This window comes from Papio anubis, unplaced genomic scaffold (assembly GCF_008728515.1).
Source record: "Papio anubis isolate 15944 unplaced genomic scaffold, Panubis1.0 scaffold52, whole genome shotgun sequence".
NCBI lineage: Eukaryota > Metazoa > Chordata > Mammalia > Primates > Cercopithecidae > Papio > Papio anubis.
In genome coordinates, this window is record NW_022165406.1 from 49,034 (window position 1) to 55,033 (window position 6,000).

Here is a 6,000-nt window from a genome sequence, read left to right on the forward strand (position 1 = left end):
CACACTGGCCACATGTGTCTGGGGCTCCTGAGTTTTTTCCTCTGGCCTATAGGTCACCCAGGGCATGGGTGCCTTCTGCAGTTTAGTTTATAGTCGATCCATGTTGGTGAGGCCTGCCTCTGAGTCAGGGCCACCATTAGCCTGGCCTTGAGGGGACATGCACCTTCATGCCTGAGTTGACTGTGGGTGTGTGTGTGTGGAGGGGGTGCTTTTGGTGTCCAGAGGCACTTGACATCACATTATATCCGTTTAAATATGTTTTCCCTTGATTCAGAATGAACTGAGAGAAACAAAAATTACTAATCAAAATGGAATGCAAATATCCAAGGCTCTTCTCTGTCAGAAAATGCCCTATTTTCCCCCCTCCATGGTACTAATGTTTTAGAAATAGAAGGCACCTCTGGAGAGACAGGATAATACCAAATTTTCAAATCTGTAGAAAATGAGTACAGGGGTAGGCGGCACTATTAGTGCTACTAAAAATAAGCTTTGGGAAGCTACAATAAATGGAAAAACCAGAAGAGTCATTCCTTTTTTAAACTGTACTGAAAATCCTGTATGTTCGGGAGCCATTTTCTCCAGAGATTCCAACAATAATACTTCCAATTCAATATCCATTTCTACAGCGGTCTCTCTCCCATTTTGTCCCCCTCCCTTCACCACTGCCCCAGTAACACAGGCTAAATATTAAGCTTATTACCCCCACAGAAAGCGTGGTTCTGCCAACTGAACATTGTGCCAGATGCCAAGAATTGAAGCGATTATGCCTTGCATGCTGCTTGGTATACTGAAGATAGGGATTCTTTTACTTGATTTTTATTTCTTTTCTTTTCTTTTTTTTTTTTTTTTTTTTTTACAGAGAGTTCTAAGGTTACTGTAGACAAACAACTCAGAGATTGTTTGAAGAAAAGGATTGTCCCCTCAGACTTGGGGATTCATTTCTCCCTCAGTGGACAAACCTCTTTGTCATTATTACCTCCAGAGAGAGACACCCAGGGGTCTGCTCACACCACCCATCTCCAAGCAAGTTGAAGCATGTCCTGGAAAGCCACCTGAACCCTGGACAGCTCCACCTGACTACAGAAATGGTGGCAAAGGAATTTTTGCTGTGGTCCCAGCGGTGAGCATAACAGAGTTAACCTCTCTCCACCCCAAATATTCAGACTGCAAGGACACAGGCTCCCAAGTTTCAACCTGCTTGGAGTTCCATTCCAGGTACTCTGCTGACGGTCAGCCTCAGCCACAGACCCCCAGCTGAGATGAGCTGTTCCGAGGAGTCAGGAAATTTGCGGGATTTTAACAGAAAAACAGAGCCTGGTACCCCATGTGTCGAAGCTCTGGAGACTGGCTCCTTAGAACCTAGGTGGGCTAATGGGAAAAGTCAAAGTTAGCAGTAAACCCAAGACCAAAACTTATTCCTGCCTTTCCATCTTCTCTTAAACATAGCCTTTATCAAACTATTGAACCCTCACACACATAAATAAATAGAGAAAGATGTACTCTGAAAAAAAATCTATGGAAAATAAAGTCACAAGTTATTTATAAAGGGGGAATTTGTTAAAGTAGTTGATCTACTTCCCTCATTTTAAAGGCAGAGAAACAGAGGAACAGAAGGTTGAAGGTTCTGAACAGGATCCCCACTCAGCATGTGTCACATTTGGGGACAGAACCCTTGCATGGTGCTTTTGCCTCCTAATTCAGTGTTCTCACCACCACACAGGGCCCTTGTTCCATAGAGCCTCTGGAAAGAGACTGGCCTCAAGTGGGACAGGAGTGAAAGGCCAAGATAGAGAACACCTCCCTATTTTTTACAAGGCGATCTGGAATGTATTATTCTTTTTTTTCCTTCCTTATTTCAGTCTGGGCATTTTTGCCTCTTAAAAGCAGCTAACCCTTTACCACGGAGGTGATGCAGAAATCTACTCATCAAGTAAGCCTGAAAGCCCTTTGCTTCCTGCAGAAAAATCTATATGTGCCCTTCAGCCTCATAATTGAGTTGCAAAGGGGAAAAATAAAATTGTTTCCTAGCTGTGTGGAGCCGTTCTACCCAACATGCCAATAAAAAGCAAGTGGTGTTTTTGTCCATAGGATGTCCAGGTTCAGAGTCAGATCCATGAGGCTAAACAAGGGCTAGGTTATTACCAACAAATGATTACACTCCAGGTTGTATTGAACAGAGTGAGATATTTGAACTCTTGAGACTAATTGGAAGGGTTCTGAAATGTCAATGTTGACATCCCCTGTCTGGATTCCCTAAACCACAGCAGAAACTAACCCAGAATCTTAAAAATGCTAGCTTCCAGAAAGCCCTATTTTTATCAGGAAATGTGGATATTAATCCTAGGCAAGTCACTTAGCCACTACTCTGTTTCTTTGCCATCAGGTAGTAATAGCCATCTGCGATATCTTTTTTCAGAAAATTATTTGGAAGATCGAGTAAATAGTGTAAAGCATTTTAATTTGTGACATGCTCCTCTTATTCAATCACAATTATTCTCTGCAATATGTGGAAGCAGGTGAATACCATGCACCTCAAAACAACCTTGTGAAGTTGGGGGTCCCATTGTAGACATGGGAGGACTGAGACTCAGACAGTTTAGGTGGCTCTAAGTTTACAAAGAACTTAGAGAGCACCAGACAAGGTACAAACCCAGCTTGGCTAGTTCCATCTCATTTTCTCCATGGAATCACATGGCTTCTCTCTTGATACATGCAAAATGCTTTTAAAGGTTAAAAGAGTGATACTGTAATAACTAATTAAATTCATCCCCACACTGTCAGTCATGTCAATATTTAGGAGTTCACACTTCTCTCCATGGACATAAATCATCTTTATGAGTCTCTGGCTGTTTTTTTTTTTTTGAGATAGAGTTTTGCTATTGTTGCTCAGGCTACAGTGCAATGGCGTGATCCTGGCTCACTGCAACCTCCACCTTCCGGGTTTAAGCGATTCTTCTGCTTTAGCCTCTTGACTAGCTGGAATTACAGGTGCCCATCACCATGCCCAGCTGATTTTTTTTTTTTTTTTTTGTATTTTTGGTAGAAACAGGGTTTCACCTGTTTTGGCCAGGCTGGTCTCAAATTCCTGACCTCAGGTGATTCACCCGCCTCAGCCTCCCAAAGTGCTGGGATTACAGGCATGAGCCACCGTGCCCGGCTGACTCTGGCTGTTCTTGTAACTACAGTAAGCTTCTCTGTGATGGAAGCTCCTGGTCATATCTGATTCACTGGTGGACTGAAGAAGGGGCTGGACTAGTCTTCAGCATACCCTTTGCTCTCAAGGCCATTTCCATGGCCATGTTTGAAAACATCAGATCAACCCAATTTTCCATCATACTCAGTCAGCTGACTTTACTGGTGGACAAAATAGATAGCTGTCTTCCTGTTGTGATTTCTAGGATCTTAGGGGAACGCCCTTCTTCTTTAATACCCTTCTATCCCTTCCCTTAAGGTTTTAAATTCTTTGAATAAATATTTTAAAAATCATTCTACAATGAGAGACAGGTTTAAAGTGCAAATATATTTAAAAAGCCAAGGACACATTCATTAATGAGTAAGTAAAATACTAAGCAATTCTTTTTGGGAGAAAGAGGGGCTAAAAGAGAAGTGTCAGGTAATGGATTATTTATTCATTTTTTTTTTTTTTTCAAACAGAATCTCACTCTGTCACCCAGGCCGGAGTGTAATGGTGTAATCTCGGCTCACTGCAATCGCCAACTCCTGTGTTCAAGCGATTTTCGTGCCTCAGCCTCCCAAGTAGCTGGGATTACAGGCATGCACCTGGCTAAAATTTTTTTTTTTTGTATTTTTACAAAATACAAAAAAGACAGGGTTTCACCATGTTGGCCAGGCTGATCTCGAACTCCTGACCTCAAGTGATCTGACCCCCTTGGCCTCCCCAAGTGTTGGGACTACAGACATTAGCCACCACGACTCGCCCAGTAACTGATTTGAGGGAAGGTCACAGAGGTGGAGAAAGGGCACAACAGGCATATTAGAAACCCCTCCATTTGTCCACTATTTTGCTTAAGACAGTGCCTGTTAAACCCTCTGAACCAGATCAGATGCAGTGGTTCACGGCTATTGTAATCCTAGTACTTTGGGAGACCCATGTGGGAGGATTGCTTGAGGCCAGAAGTTTGAGATCAGTCTGGGCAACACAGCAAAATCTTGTCTCTACAAAAAAAGAAAGAAAAAGAAAAAAAAAATAGCCAGATGTGGTGGGCTGCATCTGTCGTTCTAGCTACTTGGGCGGCTGAGATGAGAGGATCACTTGAGCCCAGGAGTTCAAGGCTGGAGTGAGCTATGATTGCACCACTCTATTCCATCCAGCCTGGGCAATGGAGGGAGACTGTCTCAAAAAACAAAATAAAACAAAAAAATCACCCCCTCGCGGGGCGCAGTGGCTCACGCCTGTAATCCCAGCGTTTTGGGAGGCCAAGGTGGGCAGATCATGAGGTCAGGAGATTGAAACCATCGTGGCTAACACAGTGATACCCCATCTCTACTAAAAATACAAAAAATTAGCCGGCCATGGTGTTGGGCGCCTGTAGTCCCAGCTCCTTGGGAGGCTGAGGCAGGAGAATGGCGTGAACCCGGGAGGTGAAGCTTGCAGTGAGCCGAGATCGCGCCACTGCACTCCAGCCTGGGTGACAGAGCAAGACTCTGTCTCAAAAAACAAAACAAACAAACAAAAAAAACCCCACCACTTCTAGGTGCTAGAGAAACAGTGTTTGGGGAATTCATTAACAGGTGTGATTTAAAAATTTTTGCCAGGCGCGGTGGCTCACGCCTATAATCCCAGCACTTTGGGAGGCCGAGACGGGTGGATCACAAGGTCAGGAGATCGAGACCATCCTGGCTAACACGGTGAAACTCTGTCTCTACTAAAAATACACACAAAAAAGAAAAATTAGCCGAGTGTGGTGGTGGGCATCTGTAGTCCCAGTTACTCAGGAGGCTGAGGCTGGAGAATGGCGTGAACCCGGGAGGCGGAGCTTGCAGTGAGCTGAGATCACGCCACTGCACTCCAGCCTGGGTGGCAAGACTCCGCCTCAAAAAAAAAAAAAAAAAAATCTTTTAGAACTGCTTTACTGAGGCATAGTTTGTATACCACAAAACCCACACATTATAAGCATCCAATTTAATGACATTTAATGATTTTCAGTAAATGTATAGAATAGTACAACCATTACAATTTAGTTTTAGAAACAAGTTCAATTTGAAAAAAAATAGTGCTCTGAAAAGGTATCACTGCTTGCCCATTATAGCACTATAGGGTTTATTCTTACTGATAATCTGCCTAAAGGGGGCTCCACAAAACCCTGGGTAAGGGCAGCCATGCTTTGGAGGACTTCCTCTTTCCCTGGCTTCTGAGAGATGATGTGCTGGGATTCAGGAGTGAGCTCAGAGCTCACTACCCCATGCTCAGGCTCAGGGAGGGGCCCTTGGTATGGACATGGAAATCCCTGCCATGTCCACAGCCTCCATGCTCACCACCTGGAAAGTTACAGAGAGCTGCTGGTTACACTTCTGGTTTCTAAAGCCAGTAGAGCAAGCCTGTGTTCAGCCCCTCCACCCCAGCCTCCTACACCCACCTCTCCTACGAAAGCCTGGAGGAAATTGGGCAACGTCTTGGTATTCCATTCTGGTTGCCAAGTCCCCTTATTGTTTTTACATTTCTAAGAGACTGTCAGTACAACTTCCCCCGTGACTGCCACGTGACAGGCTGTGCTGTCCTTTATCTCAGGGCACCAAATGACTTACTTCATTCCAGGTCTTTCTGTTGCATTGTGAGTCAGGTGGAAAACAGAAAGGTGGCCCTATTTTAAGGCAAATGTTAAAACAAAGACAATGCTGTGCTTTGCTGGCATTTGTTAGCAGCAGACATGGTTAAAGAATGGCTATGGGCAAATATTTGGATGAGTATAGAATCTGCTTAAATACTATGGATTTACTGTATAAGGTGTCAAAGTAACAGCTGTAGAGTTAGAGTCTATT